This window comes from Salvia splendens, chromosome 1, assembly GCF_004379255.2.
Source record: "Salvia splendens isolate huo1 chromosome 1, SspV2, whole genome shotgun sequence".
Lineage (NCBI taxonomy): Eukaryota > Viridiplantae > Streptophyta > Magnoliopsida > Lamiales > Lamiaceae > Salvia > Salvia splendens.
The window spans coordinates 28,483,762-28,498,882 of record NC_056032.1 but is presented as its reverse complement, the minus strand read 5'-3'; positions in this window follow the sequence as shown (position 1 = coordinate 28,498,882).

Sequence of the window (15,121 nt, the reverse complement as noted above, 5' to 3'; positions counted from 1 at the left end):
TATCAACACAGAGTATCATTCTATCCGGAAAAACAATCATTCTATGCAATAAACCTAACATATATCATTTTATCATTTTATCAGTCAGTCAAAAGTATCATTTTATCAACTCAGAGTATCATTCTATCCGACAAATCTATCATTCTATGCAATAAACCTAACATATATCATTTTATCATTTTATCAGTCAGTCAAAAAGTATCATTTTATCAACTCAGAGTATCATTCTATCCGGCAAAAATATCATTATATGCAATAAACCTAACATATATCATTTTATCATTTTATCAGTCAGTCAAAAGTATCATTTTAACAACTCGGAGTATCATTCTTTCCGGCAAAACTATCATTCTATGCAATAAACCTAACATATATCATTTTATCATTTTATCAGTCAGTCAAAAGTATCATTTTATCAACACAGAGTATCATTCTATCTGGAAAAACAATCATTCTATGCAATAAACCTAACATATATCATTTTATCATTTTATCATTTTATCAGTCAGTCAAAAGTATCATTTTATCAACTTAGAGTATCATTCTATCCGGCAAAACTATCATTCTATGCAATAAACCTAACATATATCATTTTATCATTTTAACAGTCAGTCAAAAAGTATCATTTTATCAACTCAGAGTATCATTCTATCCGGCAAAACTATCATTATATGCAATAAACCTAATATATATCATTTTATCATATTATCATTTTATCAGTCAGTCAAAAGTATCATTTTATCAACTCAGAGTATCATTCTATCCGGCAAAACTATCATTCTATGCAATAAACCTAACATATATCATTTTATCATTTTATCAGTCAGTCAAAAGTATCATTTTATCAACACAGAGTATCATTCTATCTGGAAAAACAATCATTCTATGCAATAAACCTAACATATATCATTTTATCATTTTATCAGTCAGTCAAAAGTATCATTTTATCAACTTAGAGTAACATTCTATCCGGCAAAACTATCATTCTATGCAATAAACCTAACATATATCATTTTATCAGTCAGTCAAAAAGTATCATTTTATCAACTCAGAGTATCATTCTATCCGGCAAAACTATCATTATATGCAATAAACCTAATATATATCATTTTATCATATTATCATTTTATCAGTCAGTCAAAAGTATCATTTTATCAACTCAGAGTATCATTCTATCCGGCAAAACTATCATTCTATGCAATAAACCTAACATATATCATTTTATCATTTTATCAGTCAGTCAAAAGTATCATTTTATCAACTCTGAGTATCATTCTTTCCGGCAAAACTATCATTCTATGCAATAAACCTAACATATATCATTTTATCATTTTATCAGTCAGTCAAAATGTATCATTTTATCAACTCAGAGTATCATTCTATCTGGCAAAACTATCATTCTATGCAATAAAATGATACTTTTGGCGTATATATGTTAGGTTTACTGCATACAATGATAGTTTTGCTGGATAGAATGATACTCTGAGTTGATAAAATGATACTTTTGACTGACTGATAAAATGATATATGTTAGGTTTATTACATAGAATGATAGTTTTGTCAGATAGAATAATACTCTGAGTTGATAAAATGATACTTTTGACTGATAAAATGATATATGTCACTCAGTCAGAAGTATCATTTTATCAACTCAGAGTATCATTCTATCCGGCAAAAACTATCATTCTATGCAATAAACCTAACATATATCATTTTATCAGTCAAAAGTATCATTTTATCAACTCAGAGTATCATTCTATCCGGTAAAACTATCATTCTATGCAATAAACCTAACATATATCATTTTATCATTTTATCAGTCAGTCAAAAGTATCATTTTATCAACTCAGAGTATCATTCTATCCGGAAAAACTATCATTCTATGCAATAAACCTAACATATATCATTTTATCATTTTATTAGTCAATCAAAAGTATCATTTTATCAACTCAGAGTATCATTCTATCCGGCAAAACTATCATTCTATGCAATAAACCTAACATATATCAATTTATCATTTTATCAGTCAGTCAAAATGTATCATTTTATCAACTCAGAGTATCATTCTATCTGGCAAAACTATCATTCTATGCAATAAACCTAACATATATCATTTTATCAGTCAGTCAAAAGTATCATTTTATCAACTCAGAGTATCATTCTATCCGGCAAAACTATCATTCTATGCAATAAACCTAACATATATCATTTTATCAGTCAGTCAAAAGTATCATTTTATCAACACAGAGTATCATTCTATCCGGAAAAACAATCATTCTATGCAATAAACCTAACATATATCATTTTATCATTTTATCAGTCAGTCAAAAGTATCATTTTATCAACTCAGAGTATCGTTCTATCCGGCAAAACTATCATTCTATGCAATAAACCTAACATATATCATTTTATCATTTTATCAGTCAGTCAAAAAGTATCATTTTATCAACTCAGAGTATCATTCTATCCGACAAATCTATCATTCTATGCAATAAACCTAACATATATCATTTTATCATTTTATCAGTCAGTCAAAAAGTATCATTTTATCAACTCAGAGTATCATTCTATCCGGCAAAAATATCATTATATGCAATAAACCTAACATATATCATTTTATCATTTTATCAGTCAGTCAAAAGTATCATTTTAACAACTCGGAGTATCATTCTTTCCGGCAAAACTATCATTCTATGCAATAAACCTAACATATATCATTTTATAAGTCAGTCAAAAAGTATCATTTTATCTACTCAGAGTATCATTCTATCCGGCAAAACTATCATTCGATGCAATAAACCTAACATATATCATTTTATCATTTTATGTGATATTTGGCGAAATTCAGAAATTAAATGTGGGAAATTACATATTATCATTTTATCAACTCAGAGTATCATTCTATCCGGCAAAATTATCATTCTATGCAATAAACCTAACATATATAATTTTATCATTTTACGTGATATTTGGCGAAATTCAGAAATTAAATGAGGGAAATGACATATTTACCCGCGCGCTTTTTTTTATGAAGTAAATCTAAGTTTGAATCTCAACCACAAGATTAGAAAATATGTGTGGTTCAGATTTGGTTATAGGGTTATTACGTGATTTAGGGGTTATCATAGAGTTGTGATCATATTCATAACCCCTAAATCACGTAATAACCATATAACCAAATCTAAACCACACATATTTTCTAGTCTTGTGGTCGAGATTCAAACTTAGATTTACTTCATAAAAAAAACGCGGGGGTAAATATGTCATTTCCCTCATTTAATTTCTGAATTTCGCCAAATATTAGGTTTACTGCATACAATGATAGTTTGCCGGATAGAATGATAATTTGAGTTGATAAAATGATACTTTTGGCTTATATATGTTAGGTTTACTGCATACAATGATAGTTTTGCTGGATAGAATGATACTCTGAGTTGATAAAATGATACTTTTGACTGACTGATAAAAGGATATATGTTAGGTTTATTGCATAGAATGATAGTTTTGTCAGATAGAATAATACTCTGAGTTGATAAAATGATACTTTTGACTGATAAAATGATATATGTTAGGTTTATTGCATAAAATGATAGTTTTGCCGGATAGAATGATACTCTGAGTTGATAAAATGATATTTTTGACTGATAAAATGATATATGTTAGGTTTATTGCATAGACTGGCAGTTTTGCCGGATAGAATGATAATCTGAGTTGATAAAATGATACTTTTGACTGATAAAATGATAAAATGATATATATTAGGTTTATTGCATAGAATGATAGTTCTGCCGGATAGAATGATACTCTTAGTTGATAAAATGATACTTTTGACTGATAAAATGATAAAATGATATATGTTAGGTTTATTGCATAGAATGATAGTTTTGCCGGAATCTATCATTTTATCGCATAGAATGATATATGTTAGGTTTATTGCATAGAATGATACTCTGAGTTGATAAAATGATACTTTTGACTGAGTTGATAAAATGATATTTTTGACTGATAAAATGATATATGTTAGGTTTATTGTATAGAATGATAGTTTTGCCGGATAGAATGATACTATGAGTTGATAAAATGATACTTTTGACTGATAAAATAATATAATGATAAAATGATAATGTTGACCTATAAAATGATAAAATGATAACTGACAAGAATTTATTATGCATCCACACGATTATGCAGACTGTCAAAACACAATTCAATTTACTATATCCATGTTGAATCTAGTCTACAACCAATCCATATCTATATAAAAGACTCGGATGCCATATACATACATACATACGTGTAACTGAACCTCATACATCTGTTTTCATGAATAATCATCAGAAATTAAAACACGAGTAGTCGCAACTCAACACCTTACAAACCAGATACTAAAACATAAATCAATTAAATCCGAATCGAAGTAGGTGTTCATTTTATCATGTTATCATTTTATCATGAGCGAAATTCAGAAATTAAATGAGCGAAATGACATATTTACCCTCTGCGCCTTTTTTATGAAGGAAAGCTAAGTTTGAATCTGAACCACGTGATTAGAAAATATGTGTGGTCCAGATTTAGTTATAGGGTTATCATTATAATGGACCCCTATATATATATATATATATATATATATCTAATCAATTGTTCATTATTTATTTGAACTAATTTTATGTAGATCAATATTGATTAGAAACCTAAATATTCAAATTGAGACAATTTTTGAAAAAAATTAAAATCATTGCGTAAAATGAATTGAGTCAAAGTTCGTGGTATTAGGGACCTGATCACATGAAAAATAATATACAAAATGTAAAATTTGTGATGTATAAAACATTTTTAAAATTCGTGTAAAATACCATATTTGGGTCAAAGTTCGTAATTTTAAGTACCTATCCTAAACTTGACAATTTTATTATAAACTGAAATTAGAGTGAAACCAAAATTATGTCAAAACATAAGTATTCTTGACGTTGAGACTTTCAATCCATGAAAAAGAGAGCTGAGGTAGTCGAAAGAAATTAAAATAAGACTTGACGCATTCTACCTCAAAGATGTATGAACTATTGTATTTTTAAAACTAAGTGCAGAAAATGATATACTTCTATTAACTTTTCTAGTGCATAACTATTTAGTTGATATAACTAGCTGTATAAATAAATGATTGGTTGAATAGCTTTGGGGATTTGTAGATGCATTATTTAGACTACTATTTTTTAGTATTTAGTTTATTAATGTCAAAATTGTGATTAGGCCTTTAATGGCTTTTCTAAAAGCTAGACAGGCTGTTTAATAGCTTTTAACATCTAAGAACATGCAAAGAAACACTTTTGCTTCTTCATTTGCATAAATAAATATTTGGTTGGTAACAACGTGTGTCTGCGGCCTCCAAATTGAATTGGGAAATCATTTTCATGAAATTATTTATCTACTAATCTTGAACACATATATTGAAGAGTTTAAAGGAGAAGTTCATCTCGAGGTTTCTTTATTGCAACCATGTGTTTTCATATCCAATAATACCCTTAATTTATATTAGTCTCGCTATTTATTTATTTTATTAATAGACAAAACAAAAACTAACAACTAGTGGATTTTATTAAGAATTTTATCATTTAACACATGTTAGATTTTTTTTTTTAGAATTCGGATTTTTCTAAGACTAATTGCAATAATTAGCCATAAAAGATGATTAATTTAAAAGGTCAAAATATTCAAAAAAGTGCCATGCATGCATGTGTTGCTGTATCGCACCTCAAGACTAATTTATAGTATGATAATATATAGCTAAGGGATAGGCTTTGGCTTTTTGTGCTGTGTTCGGATAATATTAATTTGCCATCACACCAATAACATTTCATTCAATTATTATGTGAACATGCCATTCATATACATTGTCATCGATAATAAATCATAATTTTAGTGCAATCACAAGCCAGAGGTGACAGCCCCCTACCGTGAGACATCATTAAACAATTCAAAATTTGGGATATGGGCACCGTCCAGTGAGTTCTTTTATTTGTTTAATTTTTGTTTTCTAATTTTCATTATTTATGTTTGTGTCTATATTTGATAAATTGATGTGAAAAATAGAGGTGTAAAGTCATAAAGATGATTATATCCGTATTTATTTTTCTAATTGATCAAGTGTGAGTGAACGATTCGGCTTCTAAATTCACGGCTGTCTCTGCAAATAAACACGAAATTTTACAGCGTATTTTATTTCCACCCACACGCTTCCTAAGCAGCTTCCTTGGTGCTCGCTCACTTTATAATTACCCAAAGCTAAGCACACTTGAAGGTCTTATGTGTTGGAATCTATACCCGGTCAAAGGATTTTGACCAATTATTATTTCAACCAGACATTTAATTTTGTGAAATTAAATGATATAGCGTTGATCTACGTTCGGAGTAGATGACCGTGGTATATTCATTTTTTCTCAAATCCGATTTCCGATGAGCGAGAAATAATGGATTAAAGTTGTGCAACATTGCAAACTAATTACATGAGCTATGAGAGAAGTCATGTAATTAATTAAGAGAGTTAATTATTCCACATTTGAAGTTACAACCTTATTAATCAAGTATTTAAAAAGAAGAATTATTCCATGTAATAATTGTAGTGGACTAAGATGGACTATAGAACCCACACGCGCGCGCCGTCGTCACCGTCCGCCACGCCGCGAACTTCGAGCCCGTGCTCGTACGCGTACCTGGAAATTTGTCTTTGGACTATTCTTTGGGCCTGGTTGTGGGGCTCGGTGCTTGGGTTCGACCCAAGGCTGGTCTAGTTCTATTTAGACCACCATTGTTTCCACGTCAGCGAGCCAAGCGGGATGACACCTCGTCAGTATGACGCGGTAAAGCCAAAGTGGCTGGCACGTGATGAAGTCCACATCTTGAATGAAACTAGACGCGCAACGTGTCCCGATACGTTTGTCCAGGAGCAGCCTCTCTAGCTCTCGTAACGCCTTGTAACGGTCAGTGGTTACGGTCTTGCAATTATGACAGCCATCATGGCTATTGACCCCTATAGTGGACTAAGCCTATAAATAGGCTAGCCACCCCATGCATTCCACACCAATTCACAAGGCATTCACATAACAAGCTTGAAAGTGAGGATTTTTGCACGTGTGCACGTGTTCCTCCTTTCAACAAGATTTATAATTTTCCCACTAATGCAATAAATATTACGAAGTATAAGCAGCAAGAGTGGGGTCGAACCACAGAGACTAGTGACCTACTCGAGATTGTTTCTACGACACAAACGGAAAAGTGATCGGCTACTGCCACGCAACGAGAGGGTTGAGTTTTAACTAGTAGACATGGGAAATTAAACCTAATCTATTTATATCTACTGTGTCCAGAGAATGGAAATTGCTTGAAATATAAATGCATGCATGATTCGAAACTGAATTTAACTTTGGAACATTCACCGGATTTCCTGGGTCAAGCAAATAAGTTTCCTAAAACAGCCAGACAACAAAGCGTAAGAAAAGCAACATAACAGATTTCCCTAAATAGCTATTGACAAGAAAGCTGCAACTAACAAACTAAAGTAGATCTGATTCTAACTACCAGCAAACTTCATCTTCTTCATGAATCCAACGGGAAATACAGAACAAACAGAGCATTAAACACCATGAAAACAGAGCAATCTTAGATCTAAATTTAAACATGAAATTAAAGCCTAAACTAACATATCTACGCTACTGGGTCTAGCAGAAAGCGGAATAAACACAGATTAACCTTGCATGCATCACCTAAACTAACAAATCTCAGAAATCGAACACGTGAACAACTAGATCTCAACCTCTAAACTACTGGAAATCATGTAAACATCATGGATCTAAACATCTAAGCCACCAATTGAGAAAAGCATCCAAGAAACATGAGTAAATAGCATCATCAACATGAAAATAAACACCAAAGCTTCATAAAACCAGAAATAGGTCGAGATCCAAAGGCGGAGTCGTCAATTCCTCCGATGAAACTATTGAACTAAGCTAAGGAATCAGCAACTAAACTAAACTAAGCTAAGAAAGCGGTGGCGCACCTATTAGAGTTTCCTACCTAAACTACGAGAATGGTAGCGTTAAGCGCTACCGAGAACTTCCTACCTAACTACCATAGCGTTAAGCGCTCCTTTCTTCATTCATGTTGGTCCCTTTATATAGGGAGGCTTCAAGCTCGAATCCCTAGGGTATGCTCTTCATGACTTGACGTTTGTACCCATAAAATAGGATCTTTTAAATCTGCTTCTTTCTTCACTTTTTCTGCTCCATTTTCCCCGCCCGGGGTAATTTGTGTGCGTTCCTGGGTCCGGCAGATTTTTTACGCACCTGCTCTCCTGATAATTCTCTTTGACCTAGCGGATTTTTGACACTTTTTACTCATTTTCTGCTCATTTTGCATCTGCTCGGTCAATTTGTAGCATCTACTTGACCCAGCCAATATCTGCACACTTAATCTCAAATTTGCGCATTATCTCCCCAAAAAAGCATGTAATATCACCAAAAACCAATGCATGAAACGAGCCTTATCAAACTGTTCACACTTAAACCATGCTTGTCCTCAAGCATGAAAGACAAGAAAAAGAAATAAGGCAAGTTTCATTGCATGGTTATCAACTGACCGACTCTAAAACGGGAAACAAAAGACTCCTAGACCTAGATGCAAAAAGGACTTGGACAAAGAAAAAATAAACACTTAAAAAAACATGAAGAAAACACAAAGGCATGAACTAACTTCAACTTTTGGGCAGCTGTCCCCACAAGCTTAAGGTCTATCCGATTCGTCTACAGTCTCCAAATCCTCTCATTTCCTTCTTCTACCTAATCGGCCTGTCAGTTTGTCAAGATAGCCCTTTGACTCCCCAATTGTTGGATTCACTCGACCGCTCATTCCTCACCAGGGATGTTAGGATCGATTCACTCTTAAGTTAAAGTTACACCACTGATGCGTCTGGTTATGAGAGTTTCTCCTTCCTAGAGTTCCCCTTTTATCTTCCTGGGTCAGGGTACTATTGTTTCCTGCCCTTAGGATTTTTTCTTCTATTCCTCTTCTTCTTCTTTTTTTTTTTGATATTTCCCCTGGACTTCGTCCAGCTTATACCTCCGATTTTTTTGATTTTATTCCTCATCTGGACTTTGTCCAGCTTATACATCCTTTCCTGGACTTCGTCCAGCTTATACCTCCAGAACCCAATTTTTTTATTTTTTCTCCTTCTGAATCTACTCCCTAAACATCAAATGGTGGCCCCTTTTTATACCAGTTAGCTCACAAAGTTTCGGCTTATAACTCACCTATATAGTGGGGCTTCACAGTTAGTTTAAATTAAGGCTTTTCTATCGTTCTTACTTCATCCAACTGACTTGATTTATTAAGAGAAAAAGATTCACAAATTGGCATCTATTCTCTCTTCAATTACCCTCCCTAAGGGGCTTTTGCTATTTATTATACCAGTTATGCATACACAAACACAGAACCTAAAATAAACTACAGACTCTTAGACCTAACAGATTATTTACATGACTGACACTAACTGCACTAACTGCTCTCCCCCTCCCACTTCATTCATGCTTGTCCTCAAGCAATCCTAATGAGGTGGAAAACAGGGCAGTTAGTGGCGACAACAAAACATTTCTTTTGACTGTTCTTTGGGCCTGGTCGTGGGGCTCGGTGCTTGGGTTCGACCCAAGGCTGGTCTAGTTCATTTTAGACCACCATCGTTTCCACGTCAGTGAGCCAAGTGGGATGACACCTCGTCAGTATGACGCGGTAAAGCCAACGTGGTCGACACGTGATGAAGTCCACATCGTGAACGAACCTAGACGTGCAACGTGTCCCGATACGTCCGTCCAGGAGCAGCCTCTCCAGCTCTCGTAACGCCTTGTAACGGTCGGCAGTTACGGTCTTGCAATGATGACAACCATCATGGTTGTTGACCCCTGCAGTGGACTAAGCTTATAAATAGGCTAGCCACCCCAAGCATTCCACACCAATTCACAAAGCATTCACAGCACAAGCGCTCTCCCTCTCCTACATTGTTTTTCTGTCGAAAGCTCTGCCCTCTCCTCCATCCAGTTCGCCGGAGCTCTGCTGATAGTGGTGCTGCTTCACCAAAGACGTAACCGTTTTATCTTTGGGGACGAAACGCCAATCCGAGAGCACTATCGGGGTGTATCTCGTCTTGCAAAAAAAGAACTCATCGACTCGACTAACAACTGTTCACGGTTTACTGTTTCGATTTCTATTTTGTAATTCGTTTCAGTTTGTTCTTCTGTATTCCTTTTTGGGTTGTATTACACCCGGTTTATATCTTGTAATTTCAGAAACCAACAATATGAAAAGAAAGCCAGAAAAGAAGATGTATCTTGGTGACTTGAGTAACGCCTATCAAATCTATTAAGCTCTTCTCAAATATCTAGTCTCATACCTGCATATCCTCGGAATTCCTACATTTTGGGTGTGTTCCGGTTCATTCATGTCCTCCATTTTAGGTGTAGGGGTCGCTCCTTGTCCATGCCTCTGCATCAGCGTCACTCCCTACTATTACCTAGGGCTTTACAATGAGTTTTTGTCTTTCTAATTTTCTAATTCATTTTTCCTGATCTATGTCATCAGATACTATAATCGAAAAATCAGACAATATGATTTGCTTTTTATGAAAAAAACTTGATTGAGATGATTAGTGTTAGTTTGATGGGATGTCTCGTATGGGATAGGGATAGGGATAGGGATAGGGATAGAGATAGAGAGATTATGTCTTCAATTATGTTTTTAGCACGAACAAACATGATTTAAGAACATCAACTAAAAAATTAGGTTCGCATGCCTAAAAAAATGCTACTTCCTTCTCTCCATGATAGATGTCGCATTTTTATTTTTAGTTTTTAGTTTTTTTAAAATTAACTCCTATATAAGAGAAGAAATTATAAATAAACTCATATACTGTAAATAGGAGGAAATTACAATTGATGTCAAGAGAGCTCGAACTCGGTACCTCATACAATAATGTCTAAGCTCGGACAAAGGCTCTGGACACTTCACTTTTATTTTTAGTTCGTCCCACAATAGATGCATATTTCATTTTTTTTTAAATTCTCTTTCACATTAATACAAATATACTATTTCTCTTTTCACTTCATAAACAATACAACATCTCTTCAATTCTCGTACTATTACTCCAAGTGTGTGATTTAATTATTATGGGACAGAAGCGGATGGGCCACATTACTTCTTCAAGTAGGTACATAACTGTGTATCTGTCACTTTTGAACAACACTTTAAATAAGATCATCTACTAACAAGGAGCAAAAATAGATATTTTATGATCGTGTAAAAATAAAATAAAATAAAATAAAATAAAATAAAATAAAATAAAATAAAATAAAATAAAATATAATATAATATAATATAATATAATATAATATAATATAATATAATATAATATAATATAATATAATATAATATAATATAATATAATATAATATAATATAATATAATGTAAAAAGTTGAATAGTTATTTGATTGGGGCTACTATTGTTTACTGTTTATGAGCAAATTTGACATGTAAATTAGTATTCCCTCCATCCCGCTTTAGCAGTCCCAGTTACTTTTGAGCACTCGTTTTATAAAAATGATAATAAATAGTTAAAGTGGAGAAATGGTAAAGTAAGAGAGAATATCACTTTAACTATTTATTATCATTTTTACAAAACGAGTGCTCAAAAGTAACTGGGACTGTTAAAATGGGATGGAGGGAGTACTAATTTACATGTCAAATTTGCTCATAAACAGTAAACAATAGTAGCCCCAATCAAATAACTACTCAACTTTTTACATTATATTTTTTTATTTTATTTTATATTTACATGGCCGGAAAATATCTATTTTTACACGGACGGATAGAGTATTAGCATATGCACACCGTACATGTTAACTAGATCATCAAATCTTGAAAGCTACCACAACAAAACACACACGCTGAGGCCATCCCTGTTGGATAAAATTTGGGAAAATTCCTGAGCCGTTTACAGGCAGAAGGTATTACTGTGTCTATTATAACCGAAGAACATGAACAAAAATAAGTGGAATGAAAAATACAATGAAAACAGTAAAAACAAACTAAACTAATTGTAAGCCGAGTTGAGGAAATCTCTCTTTCTGCAAGACAAAGTACACCCCAACTAGTGCTCACGGATTGACGTATTGGTCCCAAAGGTAAAACGACTTTGTCCTAACAGGTAGAAGCACCACCAACCCACTACGCACCGATGAACTTGATATAGGTTTGAAAATTAAGGAGACATGCTCCTAAATGATCTAAATGAAGTTGTGTGATCTAGCTTAGAGAGAAAGAAGAAAACATGTTTGGACGTAGATCTTCTTTTCTCCTTCAACCCTTCACACATATATATAGACTTAGAAAGGGACGAAGTAGTAACCGATTTGGATTTGTCTCTTTCAAGAAGTGATCATCTTAAAGTTTTCTTCCAACAAGTGATCTTAATCTTTGATTTTTCTTTTACCTTGTAGAGATAATTTTGGATTCTTCATCTTCCAAGTAGTTATCCAAATTGATATTTTCAAAAATCCCTCACATTAGTCAGAGCTTTCCATGCTCAAACAAACATTTAAGTCACTGATACAGGACCAAACAGTATAATTCAGCCCAAAAAATTAGCATGTAAGGAGAGAGCTCAGTTAGTCTATATACCCCATATCAGTTGTTCTCACAATCGATGTGGAACATTGAGTTTGTAACATCCGACCCTCCTTTAAGGGATAACATCTTCATTGGTCACGGCTGGTTCTTTGCCAGACTACCACTCGGAGTTCTCGTTGGCTACGACGAATTCTTTGCCCGGCCACCACTTCGTGGGTCACAGCCCGAGTCAACCCCAAAAGTACTCGTTGGTCACGGCGAGTTCGCCGTCCGACCACCACTCCGAACCGTTTGGGCTCTCAATGAAAGCACCAATGACACAAACCAAACATGAAAAATCAACCAAAAAAACTAGTTTGTTAGAAGAGAGAGCTCATTTAGTCTATATACCATACGTATAATATCCCTAAGTTTTATTTATTTTTAGTTAGAATTTAGAGTTTATTAAATATTTTGGCTTTTGTTAGTGTGAGAATGAAAATGGAATTAGGAAAGAGGATTAAGTCATCTCCCTCTCTCTATTTCTTTCTCTCCACGCCAAACTCCCTCTGTAAAATTAAAACAGATCCTCTACTCCCTCCGTTCAGCCACCTTGTTACCATTGAGATAGCTCCGGTGACTCCCCCATTATACATGTAGCATACACCACCAATCCCAGCTCTCAATTCCCCCTACTTTCTCTCAATTTTGGAGCTTTGGTTGCAAACCCACCTCCACTTGGCTTTTCAAAATAGTTGAAATTAGAGGTTAGATTCTTCCATAACCTCATTAATCTTGTTTCTAAGTATAATGGTATTGTTACATTGATGTGATTTCATTTGTTGGATTCGAAAATTAGGGTTCTTGAATTTGGGAGTTTTGTATTTTTGATGCCTTTGTGTAAATTGGTTATAAAGTATGCAATTAAGTTTATGCTTTGATTGAACAACCATGAAAAGGATGGAAAAATCTGATTTTTAATGATAGTATGTAACCTTGAGCTCTTGATATTGATTTCAAAGTTATCATTTTGATGATTTTGATATTGTATAATGTTGGGGGCTACTTGATTAGGAAGTTTAATGTTGTTTGTTGTTACATACGCGAGCTGAAAATTTGATGAAAAGATACGGTGTAAAAGCTTTAGGTGTTTGTTGTTATCGAAAGGATTTTGGTTAAAGTTTTAGATTCAAAATGTCAAAATTTTGAGTTTAACTTTAAGATGAAGTGGTTGTCCCATAATTGCAAAATTAAATAGGTATGTGCTATGAAGAAAAATGGAACTTGAGGTTTATATTTTTGGGACAGCCGAGTATATCTCCCTTTTTTCCGGAGTTATTGAATAGTATTATCGAATCACTTTGCTTCTTTTTGGTATAAATGTAGTTAGAAATGTGTTAACTTGTATATATATATATATATATATATATATAGGGTTTTGATCCATGCAAAACCATTCTTAATACAAAAATGCAGAACCAAGCATACAAAAGTCATTTTTAGGTCATTGTAAGCTTATTTTTACGTCATTATAGTAAGAATGACATGAAATGATCTTAACATGACCTCAAACCCAAAGTTTATAATATGACCTAAAACTGCTTTACAATGACCCTCCGTGTTTTTGTTTAATTATTGACCATTGGATTGTCAAATCTCATGGTCAGGATTTGTTCTGGATTTTGTATTGAGATCAAGTTTTGTACTGATCATTTTCCTATATATATATATATATATATATATATATATATATATATATATATATATAGGCCTGTTTTGTGATAAAGAAGATAGTGTAAAATGGGAATAGATAACCATGATAGTGTAGCTTTCGTTTTGTGTTCCAACTGTTTATTCATGAATTGTATACATGTTTATTTTAAAACATAGGCGAACCTGGTGCAAGCACAAGTGATAGGGGAAACGGGCAGATCCAAGGTTGACTAAGCAAATAAAAAGTTTTTGTGACATGTACAGGTAGTGTACGCGTATTCTAGAGTTTAATCCCTTTAACTTCGATACATATTGCTATGTTTTCATGTGTTTTGTCTACTTATGAAATAGAGCTTAAATATGATCTGTGTGAATTGTATAACTCAATGACAGGAATGTAATATTGAAAGGTCAGATATTGGAATTATGTGTTGAAATTGTGAATTGATATGGTATATGATATGTAAGGTGATTTAAAAGTATATGTATTGAATAAGTGGTATCACATTCTAGTTCGATCGATAAACAAAAACCTGTCTATTTAACCTGCATAATTTTTTTTTTCTTTTTGCAAACCCCCAACGCACAACACTATTATATAGATAGCTTAACCTGCTAACATAACCTTTACTACTATACATAACAAAAATAACATCAACTTGTTTCGATAATTATATAAAACCCCACTAGCAAAAAGAAGGTTACAACCTTATAACCAAAAGTTAGCTTAAGCTTACCACGTGAAAGCTCCAACTTTACCAGCAA